Genomic DNA, 20,247 nt, shown 5'->3' with positions numbered 1-20,247 from the left:
ATGGTGAAACTGTTTGGTGTTAAGCTACTCCTTCTACAAACACACGATAAAGCCAGCACACGATATACAAACGCACACTTTTTGCGCTGGTATTAATTCTTTTTACAGCCACACACGTTTTTATGACATCGCGAAAAGGTGCCACCTTTTGTTTCCTTCACGTGTGGCTCTTTCTTAAGCTTGGTACACTGCGAACAGTTAAAAGAAAGTTAGCGTGTGTTTTGTTCACCTTAAATGGCTTAATCAATATTCGACCAACGTTTTGCTGAGCAGTTAGTTTGGCGAGAAGTTAAGTTGATGTAGACTCTCGATGAAATGAGACCCGGTATAGTTTAAAAAATTTCCTTTTTAACCTACTGCACTATATGCACTATACAATTATATCTAACAGTTTGTCAGTTCCGTAGATTTTATGAAACATATTTTATTGCAGTACAAAAATAATAACCATTAAAACTCTACTTACTTGCTCTGCAATGGGATGGGATTCAACTCCTATTCCGACACGTCCTCGTCGTATGGAGTGGTAAAATGTGCCACCGCATATCCAAAATTTTACACAAACAAGGCATACAGAAAGATCTTATGCTGAACATAAATATCTATTGCTGAACACTTTGAAATTGTTAGTTTTTCAACAGTTTCCCGCATTCCCAGCTCAAATCCCTCGGGAATAACTGAGATGGTTCTTTCCACAAGCATTCTCCACGCTGAGCCACGGCTCATCATGCTGCGCCCAATTTAGTAGCCCTTTTTGCTAACAGTCCAAGATATGATTTTGCATGCATAAACTGAATAAAAGCTGCCTTTTTGTGTACGATGCGCCATGCGTAAATTATGCATGCAATAACGGTATCCATCCGTTACGTGCGCGCATCATGAAACGAAGGAAGCAGCAGCAGACAATTTTACATATTCATAACCGTGAACTACAACCAATTGGCCAACACAACCTGTTGAAAATGGAAAGCTCATAATTCAGGACTCTGCTGATATGAAGAAACCACGACAGAGCAAGCAAGATCTCTTTAAAATTGAAAAGATAAATTATCTTCTAAATCAATCTGTAGCAGAATCGCCATTTCTTAACGATTGGTTTTAATGCAATAACTTAACCCGTATTAACATACCTTATATAGCTATCAAACAAGACAATATTGTATGATGCGTAGCATGGTTCTATGCTTCCAAAGCAATCCTTACGTTATACATTGAAAATATGTTAATTCTGACAACCCAGTTTCTGCTAAGAACGTTAAACTTTATACTTCGTGATGTTTGTCCATGATTCCGCTCTGACAATCCAATCCTCCTTTCATAATGTACAAACCCTACAATGTTACTAACTTCAATTGCATTCCACCATTCCGGATGGTTCCATCATCTGACAAATTCTCTTCAAATAGCATTGACTTAACCATTTTGTTAATTACATTTTGCCCAGCAAGCAACTATCCAAGTCAGTCGGTGCCCGGTTGATTTCTTGACGATAATCAAACCAAATACACGAAACGCTAAACCTATTTTCAGACCAGCTGCACAGTACATGCAAATTCCTACCCTTCCGACGGTTCACTTTCGTTACATAATGTAAATCACTCTAGTCATATTCTTCCTACCCATTGAAATACTTGCCGCGTGCTGCTTCTTGCCCTTTGCAAGAAATATTAAAATTTCATACCTCAAATTCCGACCGCTTGATGAAAGGTACTACCTTAAGTAGGGCAGGCGAGAGTAAAAGAGAGCGTAAGTTGCTATATTATAACAGAGCAACAAACAGTGGAAAAGTGCTGCCGTTGAATTCTGTTTTTTCCCCATTTTGCAAAAACAACACACAACAGTTTGCATTAGGAAACACATTATGCTAGTTCCATTAGAGCCTGCAAACTTTACGCCTCGCTAAGCGCTTTGTCTCTCGCGTGACCAAATAACATTACAACAGCGATTGCTTGGTTTCCTAGAAACAGAGAACGAACTACAAACTGAACCATCTTTCCAAGCCATACATTTTAAAATTACCCTGCCTGCCGTATAGACCTCAATCTCATTCTTTCCAATATTTGTGCCACTCTGTGCATAGTTCTGCCACAAAACAAGGTGCAGTTTCGTGCCCGTTCTATTCTCACTCCGTTTTGTGACAGCACCTGCTCTTGTTTTGATTATTTGTATTTTCTTGGTAGCACTGTTTTGCTGCAGTTTGATCAAACATTCGCTTAGTAATGTGATCCGATTTTTTGTTACTTTGGTTACGTGTTGGAATATGGTGCGTGTAGCCGGTTTTACTGCAACATCAATATTGTTTTATTTTCGTTGTAATGTTGAAAATATACTTCAGACAGCACCAAGACTAAAGATTGAAGATACATGAAGCATACAATGTAAACGCAGAACAACTATTGTATAATTAATTTTAGCTGAACATAGTTTATTGTTTAATAATATTTTCATCAGAAGTCTATGCTTCTCAAAAGCGAGTAAAGTTCAAGCTTGTATCATTCAACTACTTGATTCATATGTCTTTGTTCATATTTTACATGCATAATAAATTAAAGAAAAGACCATATGCGTCATGTTTTTCAGTATTTACCTTAAACATGAATAAATGGAAATAAATTTGAAGGAAACAGTAATGTTACATTTTAATGTTGGTAAAGTATTTTAACCCATAGCTATAACTTAATTACAGCTGCTCTTATGGTTGGCTCTGAGCATACTACTCCTGATTATCTTGGTACACAGCGGACGGTCCGTGTTTCATGAGCGCACTGCATCACAGAAAAGAGCGATCCCAACTTTTATGATGGTGTTATGCACTGTACAAAGCTTTACAGCCTAATTCATTAACAAACTTGCCAGCCTGACTGGTCAAACGATGACCATTTGCTGACCATCCGCTTCGTTCAGTGTTTTCACTCTTCAGCCAGTTTAGTTACGCTTGTCGCACCGTTACCAACAGTAGGTGGTAAAAGTTTTATGATTTAATTAAGGAACTTGTTTACAGTTTCCCACTACGTATGTATGAAATTTAGCGAGTAATTCTGCAGCAACCCCTGCAAACATTTAAGGATAAGATAGTGTGAAAAAACGACGTGAATTAAAATGAAAAAAATGACCATGAACAAAAAAAAGCTCAGTATTTCTTGAGCACTAAAGCGTTTGCAATATTGTACACGAAATCAGACGAAAGTTTCAACGCGTAATTCAAATCATCAATGCATCAACTGTTATCTCAGAGATGTCAGCGTGTCGCACAAAGCATCGAGTCTTATGTTTAAAAAATACAGAAGCCTTTCATATCGATGTGGTAATGCCGGGAAATTAAATTATCTGCTAACGATGCAATTTATCCAATTTATCTTTCACCACTGAATACATGAATATTTCCGATCCTTTTCCCACACTACGCAAGATATGATCGGTGACTATCGGAACGAAGTGCGATTGAATGCAGCACTACCCGTTGCAGTTGGTTATAAAAGGTGGTATTGCGCCCGAATTCAGCTACATTTCGCAAACGAGCCAACTCCCGTAAGCACACGGATTAAATCGTCAAATTCAATGATCCCAATGCACGGGTAAGCTGCGCCTCGAAAGGATATGGGCGGGAAACTACGGCTGCGTTGCTATTGTTACGTTGATATGGCCACGTTGAACCAAAAATTCGAAACATTCTGCAGCGCACACGAACACGTGCTGCAGAATGCCAGAGATTTGCACTTTTGGTATGATGTTTCAGTTCGATTTACACTTCAGCTCGTTTCAGTTCGGTACACAGACATTTCCAAATAATTCAAGCGATTTTATGGATTACATGAAACAAGTCGTTATACAATACAATACAATATTCATGGAATCCAAAGTATTCGTGAGTGAGTCCAAAAAGAGTTCGTTTAATTTCCACTCGATATTAAATATTAAGTATATATAAGTATATTTTATTTTATATTTATAATAAGTATATTTTTCTAAAGTAATTTATATAAAAATATCTTAAGACAATTTTGTCCATCTCAAATGGATTCCCCTATGACGGGGAAAAGGTGGGACCATCATCATCATCATCATCATCACCATTGGCAACTGACATCATATACTCATAGTAGACTCATCATAAGTAGACTCTCATACTTAGCCGTTTTTATCAGCTTGGTTTCTGCTGGTTTAGTTTTATGTGCAAATGACAATCTTCTGTATATTCTCCCGATCAACTGGTAATAAAACACGTGGTACTTTTTAAGTATAATTTCTCAAAACTGCGACTTAAAATACCTAACACATGTAAGATTATATTTCCCAATCTATTATTCTATCAATTTGAATCATTTTTCTAGCTCTACTTTCCTGGCAGCTTAGTCAACAGTTTGACACACAATTGGTGCCAGAAAAATGGGCAAACGCTGATCAAACGAAGGCTTGGGGTTTCTCACAACCTTCTAAAATGATTAGGATAGGTTAGGATTAGAATACGATTTTTGACATCATGCTCCATTCCTTTCCCACCTTTAGTGCGTCTTTGACCACTCGAAGTGCAATTAAAACAACAGAAATGCATTACTTTTGAATCGAATCACTAACAAATTGATAATAATACATTTATATTTGTGCCTACGTAATGTTTGGCTAGCGTAGATGAGTCAAACGTTAGGTGGACGATTACTTTTTGCGTGCCCATCAGACGACTATTTTAGATTAGTTTTAGTTTTAGTTTACGTGTTTTAATTGCTGTTGCACTATTTTAATACTGAGTTTTAAGCAAAATAAATATTCAGAAATGAATGTTTGTTTCTCAAACCTCATCATTACTTTTACCTCAGCAATCATCTTTTTCTGCAAGATAATCAGCTAGACGAATACTTTTTGGACTCACTGTATATTGACTACTACGATCTATACCATATATTTGGTATATAAGGAAGTCAGACAACCCGCTTTCAGCTCAGTTTGTTACAAGTTTAATACTTGAAAGCCACTCTACGACTTCAGGATGTTAACATGAGAATAAGAGTTGCCCTGACATGCACTGATAAATTGATGACAAATAGTAGAAATGTGGAAGAGGAGTAGGATGGAAATAAAAAAAGTATAATTTGCATTTTTTTAATACTCTAATTAAAAAGTGCCACTCTACACCACTAGAAACCATTCACATTCAAGCTGCTCATTGCAGCAGTCTATGCCGTTCCTGCCAAACCTTGTTAAAAATAATCTCCGTTTACTGCAGCCTCGTAACTTCAGCAGAATTCTTAATTGCGTTGCATTGTGCGATAAAAACAAAGCTTACAACATCATAAAATTGGGAGCCACTCTTCCACTGGTAGGTGTGCACGGCAGTGGGATCAAGTTGTGCATCTTATGCAGCACGAATCTTTGCTCAAAAACCACTGCCCTGTAGCATCTGTAACATGAAGGATAACTTGCTCAAGAAGGGCTACACAGCTCAAGCAGTCTTCGTTGCATGATCTATCGGCTTTCTTGATGCTATGAGCACTCGCAAAAGCATCAGCGACCATCATCATTATCGCGCGGTAAAGTGATGGTGAAATTAAAAACTCATTATGATACACCGAGAGGATTGTGTGCAACCTAGAGTAATCCAGCCGATCTGCAGCAGTTCTCCAGAATAATTGCTCAGTCACCCGGAGGCAAGAAAAGTGTTTTATTTCTCAAAGCATTACCACAAAAATGCTCTCTAAGTCCAACGATTGAAATGTGTATTTTTTTGGTGTGTGTTTTGTTAAACGATGAAAACACCATATAAGAGATTTAAAAATTGAAGATTCCATTTTCGTTTCTTTATGAACGAAATGCATCCACACAAACCGAAATGATTATTTAAGATATAATTTGGTTAAACACAGGTTTTAAGTAAGTGACAACATATTAGCTAATAATGCCAACATATTCATCATTTATGATCAATCAACTTTCCAAATGCATTCAAAAACTACCCAGTTGGAATTCCTTTAAAATCTAAGGAATTTGTGACGCTTTGCTAATACCCAGGGGATGCGCACATTTCGCTTCTATTTGCCTAACTTTATCCATCTTAATATCCACCAATTGGAAACGCAAACCTACGAGTAACAAGAGAAAAAAAGTTAAATTAAAACCCCTATCACATGGCACGGTACACAGCGAATACTTTACGGAGAGCGAGTGGATTGGTTCCATCGAAATTTGCATCGTTCACATGGTTGCCTTAAAGTCGCTCGCCAAGGGATTTTTTGCCATGCCTCGCCACTATCCTGTGGAGCGATGCCACTTGTACCATTTCTTCTGCAATGCTCTTTTTAAAACTAAAACACTATTAAAAGCTACCGACCGAATTGATCCATCCCAACGTTGCAAACCGCTTGTGTGAGTAAGCAGGCGAACAAATAACGCTGATCCGTTTGCTGTGTGTGTGTGTGTGGGTGGGTGTGCGAGAGAATATTCCGCGTGAGTGCAAACTGCCGACAAACAAGAGCTGGGCCAATTTTCCACAATGTCGGTTTTTGATTTGGCACATGGTTTCATTTTCCAACCAGTTTCTCCCGTTTGCTCCCGGCCACGGCACGCTATGTGCTACAACAATGTTAAACTTTGCACACTGCCCGCGCTTCGTGCGACATCCGGCATTGCTCATCCTAGTTCACTCATCATTTTATACGAAGGCACTGATTTCGAACGTGTACCATGGTCCCCGTTACGGCAGAAAGCCGTCAAAGGATGCGTTCACGTGGGTGAGCTTAAATTTGGCGTATAAAACACACGTGGCACATTGCGACGCCAGCAGCGGCGCGTCACCCGAAAAATGATGCCCTGCAAAACGGAAAGCTACTTCCGATCGATTCTATGGCTGTCTCGGTTCAAACCCATTCCATTCCACTATTGCAAGTGATGACACCGAAACGTGATGTAGGTCTCGACATGCGAATCTGAACTAGTACCCTTTGCAAATAGCGAACAGGACGCGTTCGCACTGATTTGACTCGTGCAAGGTCAATCCCGCCTGGAAAGAGTTTACCATACGAGCTTGTTATCCACACTATCGACTATCACAAAGGAAGCACGATATCGATTGCAACACTTTACCCGTTCCGAGAGAGTATCTCGTTTAGTTTTAGTCCCATTGGTACAGAAAACACCTGGAAAGCAGCAAACTGGCAGAAAATTAATCGCATTTTGGTTGCACATCAGTGACGTTTCAAACGCGCATGCAACATACATGTTGGGATGGCCCCGCTCGCTCAACTGTATCTTCTATTCTTCTTCTATGACACAACAACCCCGATGACGGTCAAGTCCTGTCTGTACTACTACTGAGCATGGCGTTCAGTGACTTATTGATTACCTGCAGTAGGATAGTCAGTACTACGTATGGGGACACAGTCCATTCGGGGCTTGAACCCATGTTCAACATGTTGTTAAGTCGTACGAGTTAACGACTGTACCACGAGACCGGCCGCAAAATGCATCGCTAAATGCAAATTATGGCATCTGACTGTACTTGTAATTAGAACTTGCCAGAGGTGTGATGTTTTTAGAGTACTATCCTTTACTTGTCAAAATTTTTGTATTCGACCTTCCGATAAGAGCTTGTTTTTATTATTATTATTATTATTTATTAATCTTCAACGGGCCGTATGGCCTAATTAAGATGTAACAGTCCAATAAAAAAAAATACATAGCAAAAACAAGATTTGCATCGCAATTCACTGCGGCCACGGCAAAAGCCGGAGACGTTCCTTGAAGCACTGAGTTGAGATGTCGAAGTCGAAGCAATCCGAGACAGTGTTGAAGACAGCCGACATGCGGAACATAGGGTCTGACCGACCAGCACTGGAACGGGGTTGAGCGAGCCGTAGAGTTTCTCTAGACCTAAGTGTTCGGGATGGTGCATAGATATCGACTCGATGCAACAAAGGCGATGAGTCGATAGAGCCATTTAGCAATCCAGCGATGAAAGAACACTGTGCATTGCGTCTTCTAACCGAAAGAGGTTCAAGGCCTAAAAGACGGCACCGCGCAGCATACGGAGGAAGATTATTGCGATCCTGCCAGGGAAGTAGGCGTAGAGCATATCTCGTGAGCTTACGTTGAATCGCCTCAAGTCGAGCAATTGAAGAAGCGGTAGTTGGGCTCCAGACTACGCACGAATATATTTTTATTACGTTTGTTGAAAATAACGCATCTTTCCAGACATAAATATTAATTTATTTCTACGAATTATTACAGTTTTGTAAGCTTTCGATTGAACAGTTTGGATTGAAAAAAAGTATGGTTAAAAGTAACTATTAGGAAATCTGTAAGGAAATGATACCATACCAACTTTCTCATCATGATTTTTGTCAGAGCTATCAGATTTATCATTCATATTGTAGTGTGTATACATTTGTTTTCAATTGAATAATGAAAAGATGTTGATAATGACTCAATAAAAAGTAGTTGTTATTAGTTAGTCATTAGTAGTTATGATTCAATAAAAAGTAGTTGTTATTAGTTAGTTAGTAGTAGTTATCATATTATTGAATTAGGCCAGTAGCAGTAGACGTCTTCCGTAACTGTCTCGATAATTTTCAAATTAGTCCTAGTGACGAATGTGAGTGATGTAACTATAAACATCCCATATCGTCTTCGCTATTACCACCGCAGACAGATACCTTAAGGTTGTTTTCCCCAGGATTGGAATGATTCGTATATGTTTTAATTCAACTTTATTCTTAAGTTACTTAACAAAAATGATGTTTTTAAACTTTTACGGAAACTTATTTGGAAATTTAAAAAAAAAAGTTTTGTTATAGTTCAGTACTTGTTTGAGCATTGTATTTATTGTGAAAGATTTTCAATTCCTTCCTTAACTATGTACCATTCCAATAATTATAGTAAATCGAATAATAGTTGTTGAATAAAAGCTCGATGCAACTTATTTTGAACCTAATTCTGTACTAAGAACATAAAGTTTATGTTTCAATTAATACAGCCTAGTCAACAAGTCAAAGTCAATACCAAACAGTAAATTAAATAAAACAAAAGTTATATACTCACTGCCATTTCATATAACTGATCAACCGGACAATCCTGTAAAACCTGTAAACATACCTGTAAAAAGAAAAAAAAAAAACAAATATTTTTTTTAATCTCACAATTGCTGCCTATTATAATTTTTCACCTTTCCTGTATCGATAAAAAAATTTAAAAAAATGCTTTCAAAAAATTTACGACAATCATCAATCACAAAGTTATACGAACTTCAATGGTACGAATGCTCTAACCAACCCATAAGTTGGTGTTCAGCCGAGAATGGGTCTACCTAAAAACCTAAAGCTTTCGTAAGTTTTCAATCCCGAGATCGCCATCTCATCGTGTGCAGTAGGGGCAATACGAGTCCAGCGAAAAATGTGTCTCACGTTTCATGAAATGATCGCGTAAACGACAAAAAACAAAAAGGGGGAAAGAGCGAATTTGCAATGTCAACCAAGGATGCCATAGCGGTTAGCGCCGTGAATCTTTTCGGCAAACATCTTGAGCGGAAATTTACCTTTCCATTTTTGGGGACAACCTTTTTCCACACCTTACCGGTCTTACCTCTCTCGCATCGGAAAAATAAATCGTTGGAACATTAAATCGTCGACCATGACGATGATGACGATGGTAAATGGTGGCGTGAATGGGACCTGCTGCTACGTATCGAGATTTTCGTCTAGATTTTGTTGCTTTGTTGTTCCCTTTTCCGGTATGGTTTGCGTAGGTACTGCTGCTTTAATTCCCTACCCCTCAATGGTTGACGGTGATAACTTGCGCAAATATTGCTCACAAACCACCACTCGGAAGATGGCCAATCGACCACGAAAACCGCCTGTCAGACAAAGTTTACGCACTAACCGGTGGATCCGCAAACAACAAACACCTAAACACGATATCCTGATACCGGAAACCTTTGAGCAAACTGAACAAAAAACTGTTTTCCGCTTCCGGGTGAGAGGAAGGAGATATTGTCTTTGTTGGTGTGGGACCCTATTTGCTACGCCGCCGGGTAGAGACTTACTATGCAGTAAACTCATAAGAATCATGAAACTGATCTGTAGCCAGCAAGAAGAAATTTATTTCAAACTCACTGTATATACTTAATTAAGAACTTGCTTTTCGGCTACAGTAGCCAGTCTGCCTGCCTCAGAGTGAGAATTTAATTTCTCTGCCTTTGGTGCTGCAATGTTTTATCACCATTTAATCCTCACCGGTCAATATCGCTATTTCATTACCTTTGGACTACATTGCACTTTAAAAGACGGCTTCTACTCTAAAAATATACCTTTTACTGCAGGGCCGTATGATTTCGATGTAGGTACTATTGTAGTCCCAAAGTTTACGTAAAATAGCATGATAAGGTTTTTGACAAGCAAATAAAAAAAAAAAAACTTATCAAATTCTTCCTACAATGTTCCTACGAATCCCAAATATGATTGGAATATAATATGGTTAGATATACTACTTCCAAGGGTTTACAGGTCTTACAGTCTACAAACAACTACTTCAAGTAGTTAAGCAACACGGCTTTTTTTGTATTGATCCTCTTTAAAAACAACTACTTAAAGCTTTTAATTATGTTCCTTTTCGCCAAAGCGTTTATCATGAGCCCAAAAATTATAGCCTACATTGTATCGTTACTTCAACTATACACATCATACGCTAACAAAAGTTTAATGTTTCCGTGCTTCTCGCATCTGTCCGGTCGCAATTCACGAAGTAGCTTATCTCTTTCCAGAATCTTTTCATATTTTCACCTACACGTTACAAAACTGATTCCATACCGTCAGCAACAGCATCATCATCGTCCACATCATTGCCATCAACATCAGCATCATCTGTACAAAGCACGCGACGAACGAAACAAGCTGTGATGTGCAGCTCAAAAATCGCAGTGGTAGTAATGTTAGCTGTCACTCCAGCCCGCTGTCTACTTACGAGTCCAGAGCTTCCGTCTCTTATCGATTTCCTCAAGGAATTGCTTGGATAATAAAAGGCGAACGGAGCCAAGTTCACTTTACGACAATTTTATTGCCACAGCTCGTCGATGGAGAAGTCGACAATAGCTACGGAGTTACTCTCCCTGTTCTGGTTTTGCCTGTCCTGGGAGCGAAGTACGGTTTACCAAGTTACGATGTACTTTGCTGTAAAGTATGCCGCTCCGGGCAATGCTGTGCTTCCTATGTTATCATCCTTTTCGGCGGATGAATTTCAAACTTAACTCATCCAATGAAGCACGAGTTGGTTGTAATGAGCCAAAGGGGTGGGACTGCATATATTGCGTACCCGAATTCCAGTAGCCATCAAAACCTGTATTGAAATAGCAATATGTGGTATGAAAGCCAAGCTGATAATCGAAACATAGTTAAAACATTCATTCAGTGTTCCATATACTATACACAGGCCATGAAATACTATAAAATACTACAATAAATATTTTAAGCCTGTTCTCCAGATGTACCCAGACAAAGTTATTTTCAATTTATTATCTCTTCCACTCTGTAAACAATAAAAGAATCACCTTGCTGTATGCGTATCGTTTTCCTTCATGCGGAGGACAAATGAGGGACATAAAATCTGCGCAGTGAATTTACGATTAGTATTACCAAGGCGGTAGATAAACTAGCTATCACTACTATAACACATTTGAATAAAATTTATCCTTCTTTCAAAAAGTAACTTAGAATAATTCGTAAGATTTTTCCTCATGCGTAGGTTCAAACGTAAAAGCAACCCATAATTACAATTGGAACAGAAATCAGAAAAAGCAGAAAATGTAATCTCATTATTATCATTACTATCATCATCATCATCATTGAACAATTGTGTATCATTTTTCATATATAAATACAATTAAAGTGAGTTAATTATGTTTTTATCTTTTTCAATTTTTTATCTTTTGCATTTTTTCTATGAGCTTCTTTGCTCAAAAAGTCATACGATTTAAGTTCTGTATAGTCATTTGTTCGTTTTTGTATAGTTTAGCTTAAGGCCGGATATTTTTAGCTATCGATGGTAACACGGTTAAAAAACCATTAAAAATATTTAACAAATGATCATAAAACGAGTTCATCTTCGTACTCTTGCCTTCGTGTACAGCATTGTACGTCATTATCAACAGTTTATATTGTTTTTTATATTGTTATCTTTTCCGTACAGTTCAGTAAGTCAGACTATTGAAGTATTAAAAATTATCGCGTTGTTTCTACTTGATTTGCTTCTAGATTATTTATCATTTTTCATTGCACAACTACAGTCTGAAATCGTTGATTGAACTTCGATTCCCTGCCATCTATTGAATATGAGCTTTTAAGTAGGTACGTTTTTCCATACGAAGAAAAACGAAATTTTTCTCGACAAGCCATGAGATTTTTGTGACATTTTCATCCTGTCTAGATAGACTACAGGTGTGTTCTTAACTCTGATTTTGGTAGCCACGATGGATGGAGATTTCTATGGAGATTGGCAGATAGGGAGTAGCCGCGAGGCCACATGAAGTGAAATATACAGCAAAATGAACCATTTGACAGGCGAAATATCTGACGGATAAAGCATCACAGCAACCAGCTGATGTGTAATGTAAACACAAGAACGTACACAAAATCGTAATTGAATCCATTAAATAACTTCAATATCGAGTACTTCGTCAATTTTCAGTCAACAGTTCATATTTTCTTCGAATTAGGGAATGTTCTGCTTAAGAAGATATTATTTTTAATAGAATTTCGAAAGCGGATTTTGTGTCTTCCCCAACCCTTTAGCTGTACCTGTCAGATATTTCACCTGTCAAATTGTCCATTTCGCTGTATATTTCACCTCATATAGCCGCGCGGTAAGGGTTGTTAAGGACTTTGTATGAGTTATTAAGTAACTTTGGATTCCCTAGCTGTCAAATGAAAAATTTTCAAAGTACACTGGACGGACCGACCTGCACGGAAATTTTCAAAAACCGGGTTTCCCATACAAACGCATCCTTTTAAATGTATCATTTATCAGACTGTCAGCCAACTATCGAGCGTTCAACTAAAACCAAAGTGAGTGTATATATCAGGTGAGCTTATGGTGTTCTTCCTCACTAATACGGTAACTCGCAGAAATGGTATGTGGTTTTACTCAGATGTAGCACGATGAAAAAAACCAGAAAACTCACGTGACGACCAGTTCTTGGATTAAAACGATGATCTAAGATTATTGGATTCCAACAAAACATTTCCTTCGCAAAATCTGATATATAGGCATCAATTATTGAATCTGTTCAGCCAGCAAGCAATGAACAGTGTACCAACCGAACCAAATACGGTATCATACTTAAAGTGAGGAACTTATCAGAGTGCCTGCACATATATCCATTTGTTTCATTCAACAGTCCTCCGATTGTTCTCAAATATCGTGTTAAGTTGTGAAAATTTAGGATTGACTTAGAAAAAAGAATATAGAACAATCATCAAAGCACTCAGTTTGTAATGGATCTAACTGTCAAACCAGGTTTTCTTCCTATTTTCTTTTTCAGACATCAAATTGCACTGATATATCAACCCACCTAGATATATCAACTCACTTTGACTAAAACGCGTTCAATTATTGAATTCTGGTTGTACTTTGATTTCTTTAAACAATCATATCGTAATAACCCAACGGAGGTTTTTAACATTGTTTAGATAGCTCCTCAGTCAAATCACTAGTTGAATTTGGAAATTTAAAAAATCAAATCATGTTCCGAACGTCTTTACACCGAGCAAATAGTATAGGTCATGTAATAGTCTTATATGTTACAATAACAAATAAATATATAGAAAAAATACAATTTATAAAGTAATACTAATTACTATACTTCAATAATCATTGTACTGTTTTAGTAAATCACATGAAAAAACCATGCCAGTTACCATTTTTTGAAACTCTTCGCACAATTTCTTAGAAAAATCAATATGCAGTAATGCTAAAATGTGAGATAATTAGAAAACACACACGCCCACCATAGAAAGGAGGAATGCAAATTAATGAAAATTACTTTTACCAGAATTCCTTCTCGGCTCACATTCCCTTTGTCTGTGTTGTACCAGGTCAAAAGCTTTCCGCATCATTGAGCAGTAAGAAAAACTATCCCCAGGATGGGAAACAAAACCACAACAATCACAGCATAATGAAGACGTCGGGTGCGTTTGCCGAACGCCGGAAGCCGGTCGCTCTTTACAACTGCTAGCGATCTTGTTCTGTGGGTCTTGTTAGAGTAACGACACATACATCTCAATTTCCAAGCCAATCCTAACATATGCTAAGAAATTATACAAAGGCCTTTCTGTTGCGAAAAGTTTCAAAAACAGTAGTGGTAGCGGCAACAACCCGGCTGTCACCCGGGCGGGGATGCGGCTGGTGTCTGTATCTTCAAAACCAACAACACACTGCTTACAAATGGAGAAAGCATGCATGCATGGAATAATGAAAAGCATCTTTCATCTGCAACGACACCATTCATGTGTGGGCATATCCTACCACCAACTCCCCCGACTATAAACAGCTTCATCACAACACAACGGCCTCAATGCAGCTATGGCAGCCTGTCATTATACTCTCTCTCTCTTTCTCTGTCTCTATGTGCTGTGTCTCATTTTTCTCCTCTCTTGAGAAATGGTCACTTGTTCCGAAGGTACGTCAACTAACGCGTATTGCTGCTGAAACGACAAAACATCTTTCGCTTTAGCTCAGGCAACATTTTAAAGCCGCACAAACACCATTTGTTTCACACCACCGTTGTGTTGTATAGCTTTAGACTATGGAGGATGATGGTGCAATCTTCTTTACGGAGGCATATGATATGTATCGTACAAGGAGTACGATATGTGTTGTTCTTTCTACGTCATTGACATCTACAACTGATGGCTGAAATGAGCATGTGAACGTAAACACTGACACGAAAAACAATGCACTGCACATTATACCTCTTGTCGATAAGATTTTGTTGCATTGAAATAATAGAAACAGTCTTTTTCTTTCAAATTCAAATAAACTATTCATGAATCGAATGGCAATGAAAACGTCCTTATTAGCTTTAGTTGCTAAACATTTCAATCCGATAAACTCTTAAATGTAGTTTAAAATATTCAAAGATTGAATGTTGTCTTCGTACAGCATACAGCGGAAATACGAAGAGAACATTCAAATAAGTAAAAAAAACACGCAAATTATGAATGATAAAATGAATCAGCTTTTAAATGTAGTACTATTTTTTATTGTTTTCATTTACTATTGCATCGAGCCAATCACTCTCCCCTGAAGGGAGATTTGCACACCATTCAAGCAATTTCTAAAAACTACTGTAACTACTTTTGGTATCAATGTCATTGAAATCCGTCACAAATAACCTAAAACACTGCATCACCAACTCGCAAAGGAACAAGGCCGGTGAAATACTACTGGCTTTCCAGCACTAGCTTCAGATCTAGCCTCAATCCCATGCAGCTGAACGAAAACAATCTCCGCACATAAATCCCAATTGATACAGAACATGGTTATGCCAAGAATGGGAAGCTTTAAACAGTGACCTGCACCAAAAACATGCTTGCGCAAAGTGGATCGAATGAAATAGTGATGAACTGTCCAGAAAAACCCAATGCTGAAATGCTGTCACCTAGGGGGAAAATCGTTTTCAATCAAAAGCCACTGCGAGGCAAGTCCACCGAGACAAGCCATCCATTCGGTTTCTGAAAATGAAGTGTGGTTTACAAGAAAACTTTTTTTTCTTGCTTAAAGAACAGGAATCTTTGCGTCTTTCTTGTCTCTACCGCTTGCTCACATCCCAGACGCAAATAGAAACACCACATGGCAGAAGGATGGGCCATTTTCTTACCAACATGTTCCACAATATCAACAACAATCACACGAGTTTGGCTGCCTTCACGTGAGTGTGTATGTGTATCTGGGATCCATTTTCCGCACGGTTCCGGAAATTAAGGGTACCATTTCCTATCCCAACACGGACGGCGCAAGTAAAACGGGATTCTCTCGTTCTCTGTCTGGATCAGACAGACAGCTTTGCGCCGTATGTACACAGCACAGTGGCTGTGAGAAGATGTTATAATTCTGGGAAACTGTCAAGAGCGAACAAACGTTGTAGCAATCAATGAAATGTCAAAGCATCTTCCTTTCACCTAGATGGAGAAGCTAGTGAGCATGTGCCAGTGAGAATCGATTTCACAAGCCCAAGGCCCAAGGCCTATTCAGGCAATGATTGAACTAACTTAGACGTATATTAATTAGAAAACTGTCTTGCACAATCGTTTATTACGTGCAGTATATAGTATACAGCAAAATTATATGACAATCTTCAGTAATACAATCCACCAGTCATTTTAAATTAATTTTAATATTAAATATATATTAGCTATTCTCTAATGGTAGTCACTCTAGCAAAAGAAACTCAAACAAAAAAACACGAGAAACGGCGATCCGACCAAAATTAAACCGAGCAAAGAAAATATCGAATGAATGGAAAGTACGACAATCGTGCAATAAATCAGTCCATGGCGAAAGCCCATAAAAAGACCACCAGTGAAAGATTTGCCATTAAGAGTGGAAATTCAAATCAGTGAGCCCTTTTACGAATACCGACAGATGAGTATCTTCGTTCAGAACCACTTTTTGACTCTACGGTAACACACATGCAGACTGAAATATGAGTTCCATTGAGCGTGTACCATTCGGTGCACCTTTTATTTATGTCAAAGCGATTGTACATCACTCACGCTACGACCAGTACCCTCCAACCCAACCACAATTCCAAATCTGGCAATGATTCCTTACGGTCGATTTATTCAACATTTAAATTTCATTCAGCCAAATTTAGTGCCTTCCTGACGCTTCTTCTCATTTCTTCCTTCCCATTCCCGCTACATCCTGCCGCCTGAATGGGACAAACCAGGACACACGTTTAGTCCATAAATCTGCCACATATTTGCTGAACTGCCACGGCACGGGACTCAGATCCATCGAAACCGCTGCCAGCCAAAATTTGCGGCATAATTAATATCAGCTGCAAACGGCGCCAACAATCCGCCACCACTATATCACACGCAACCATTGAAGCGATTGTGGGAGAGGAGGAAAATTGATAACAGCACATACATTTAAACTCGCTTTTAAACGTAATCGATCTAATTCCGACGGGATTTCACTCAATCTCATTCAATAGGTACGTAAATACACTTTCTATCGACAATTGATGGAAGAAAGTTGCCCGTTTTGGGTTCAGGATGTTCTGTCTTGGTTCGATACAACACGGCAATGGATTGGATCGGAAGGATATTGTAGCAGCGCAGGAAATGACATTTGATCGTCAGCTGAATAATTGCTAAATTTTGCATACGTTTTTGAAGCCTGCAAACGGGTAAAGGAAAGAGTGAAGTAAAAGTCCCTCGTGAACTCTAGATGTTATCCATTACAATGGATAACGACGTTGATGCTGTTGTCGATGATGATGATGATGGCTGTTTTAAATGAACATTTCAACTTAGTTGTGGGGTTACCTATGTGCGTTAACAATACGAAAACTGTACTCCACCCACAATACCATAAAATATGACATTCCAAAAGAAGAAACCATATTGGTTTTACCGAAAAATGAACGATTTGATGTTTGAATGAAAAAAACACATGATCGATAGCTACTGTGATTATTTAGCACACGATGAAGAAGCGTGTCTTGCCGTACTACATGTTTGAGAATCAGATCATTTACTGTTCTTCGTTCTACGTGAGAATCACATTTCAATACATTTTTAGAGCGTTTCCATTGCGTAACGAGTTTCCACTTCCGAGTGTAAAATACTGGATTGTAAACTTTTCTTTAGAAGGACTTAAGGACGAGAAAACTTGAAACACAATTGCATGATCCACATGGACTAAATGCGACTCATTGATGCCATCAACTAACACTAACGACCGCATCGTATCAAGACGTAATCAATTACATGAAGATATATCGCTCTCTTAAATCTAACAGCGGTATGAAAACAACTCATGTCATCCAACTGATTGAAGGAATAATCATCGTTTCACCCTCCAACCGACTTCTGCATATCATTCATTGACTTCATATACATGGTGGCATCGGGGAAGTGATACACTTTGTTCTTGTAATACAATTAAAACCAAATTGATTTATCTTCGGAATTGATTTAAAGGACATCTATTAGTACTAAACTTTCATTTCACTTTTTTGTTTCAAATATTTCACGATTGCATTTGATAACGGCCCGTAGACACCATTTGAAATCGTTGCAGCCCGCACGCACAATTTCTTCCGGCACGTGTTTTACCTCTTTGATTATCGATCTGTGATTGATATACAATAGACATCAATATGTCAACACCTGCTCCCGAACATTTCAATATCTCACTGAAAGGGTCAATAACATGCTTGAACAAATCAAAAACTGAATATGTCAATAATATCATCGAAAGCCCGGTAAATTGAGATGAAAAAGTTTCTGCCTAAACTGAATGATTGTCATACCTTGCAATTACAAAATGTTTACTTGTTCACGACTTGAATCCATTATCTTCTTTTTTTGGCACAACAACCGTTGTCGGTCAAGGCCTGCCTGTACCCATTAGTGAAGTGAGCTTCTTGGGTGTCAGTGGCTTATTGATTACCCATATCAGGATAGTCAGTCCTACGTATCCATTATAATTTATTATAAACCTGAACTGAACACTTACTATACTACACACAAGCGTTGCGCAATCTGATCATATTACGATCCATGAAACAAAAAACTGTATGGCAATATGAGACATAATTGTCTTAAAATCTCTTAAGCATTCATTACAATCCATCCTACTCTGAAACATTATTGTCAAATCAATTTTGTTCGTCATTTTTTCATAGCTTCTCATGTTAAAGAAGATTAATCTATTACGCTAAATTTAAAGTTAAACATAAATCATTGATCTGCTTGATTGAACTGTATGATGCTATGAGCTCTTTTGGAGTCCCGGCCAAACTGATAAGGCTAGTGAGAATTACTATGACGAACGTCACTTGCCAGGTGAGGGTGGATGGAAAACTCACAGAACCTTTTGCTGTCACCAAGGGTCTGCGCCAGGGAGACGGGCTTGCCTGTCTCCTATTTAACCTGGCGCTAGAGAGAACCATCCACAACTCGAGGGTGGAGACTACGGGAACCATCTTCCATGAGTCATAAGTCAACCCAGATCCTGGCATACGCTGATGATATAGACATCATTGGTCTGCGGCTCTATGTATCAGAAACCTACCAAAGGATCGAGCAGGCGGCAGAGAACCTCGGATTGGAGATTAACGAGGCAAAGACCAAACTGATGGTGGCATCAGTGGCTCTACCAATAAATAATCCAAATCTACGTAGGCGTGACGTACAGATAGGTGAAAATTGTCCCACAATTCACCTATCTTGGGTCAAAGGTCAGCAACAACAATAGCATGGAAGCAGAGTTGCGCTCAAGGATGCTGGCTACCAACCGGTCATTCTACAGTCTGAAATAACGGTTCACCTCAAAGAACCTGTCGCGTCGGATGAAGCTGGGACTATATAGTACATATATAGTAACGGTACTCACATACTCCTCTGAGACATGGACACTGTCCAAATCTGACGAAACCTTCTTAGCCGCGTTCGAGGGGAAGATGCTCAGAAGGATATTTGGCCCCGTATGTGTGGAAGGACAATGGAGGAGCCGCTATAATGACGAGCTATACGAGATGTACGGCGACCTCACTGTCGTGTAGCGTATCAAGTTCGCCAGACTCCGGTGGGCTGGCCATGTTGTACGCATGGAAACGGACGAGTGAAGTTTTTTTAGGCCGTCCACAAGGACAGAGGAGGCGTGGTAGGCCCAAACTGAGGTGGCAAGATGACGTGGAGGCGTCAGCCATTAAGGCCGGGATAACGGACTGGCAGACGAAGGCGCGAGACCGTAACCGGTTTCGGACACTCTTGAGGCAGGCCAAGACCGCAAAGCGGTTGTAGCGCCGGATAAGTAAGTAAATAAATTGATTTGAATATCGTATGGTTTTATGAATAGATATGGTTTTCTCGCATACCAATTCAGTGGGAGACGCAAGTAAACGTTGAACCAGGTTTTAGTTATTTAGTTGTTTAGGAAATAACATTTTCTGATACAAATTATTGCACACTGACAAGGTACGATACATTTTCAACCCTATGAAGCATAATTATCTTACTAGCATTATCAAAATGAAAC

The 20,247-nt window shown here is 38.8% G+C and overlaps 2 protein-coding genes across 9 annotated transcripts in view; one reads left to right on the top strand and one right to left on the bottom strand.

Moving 5' to 3' along the window:
• The window catches only part of LOC1271543 (uncharacterized), a 178,745-nt gene that overhangs the window by 123,610 nt on the left and 34,888 nt on the right, over positions 1-20,247 (bottom strand). The window lies entirely within an intron of this gene.
• LOC11176136 (uncharacterized) overlaps positions 1-20,247 on the top strand; it is a 129,685-nt gene that overhangs the window by 83,764 nt on the left and 25,674 nt on the right. The window lies entirely within an intron of this gene.

Source organism: Anopheles gambiae, chromosome 2, assembly GCF_943734735.2.
Source record: "Anopheles gambiae chromosome 2, idAnoGambNW_F1_1, whole genome shotgun sequence".
Taxonomy (NCBI): Eukaryota; Metazoa; Arthropoda; class Insecta; order Diptera; family Culicidae; genus Anopheles; species Anopheles gambiae.
Note: the sequence above shows the minus strand (reverse complement) of the source record. Positions and strands in the feature narration are given on the sequence as shown.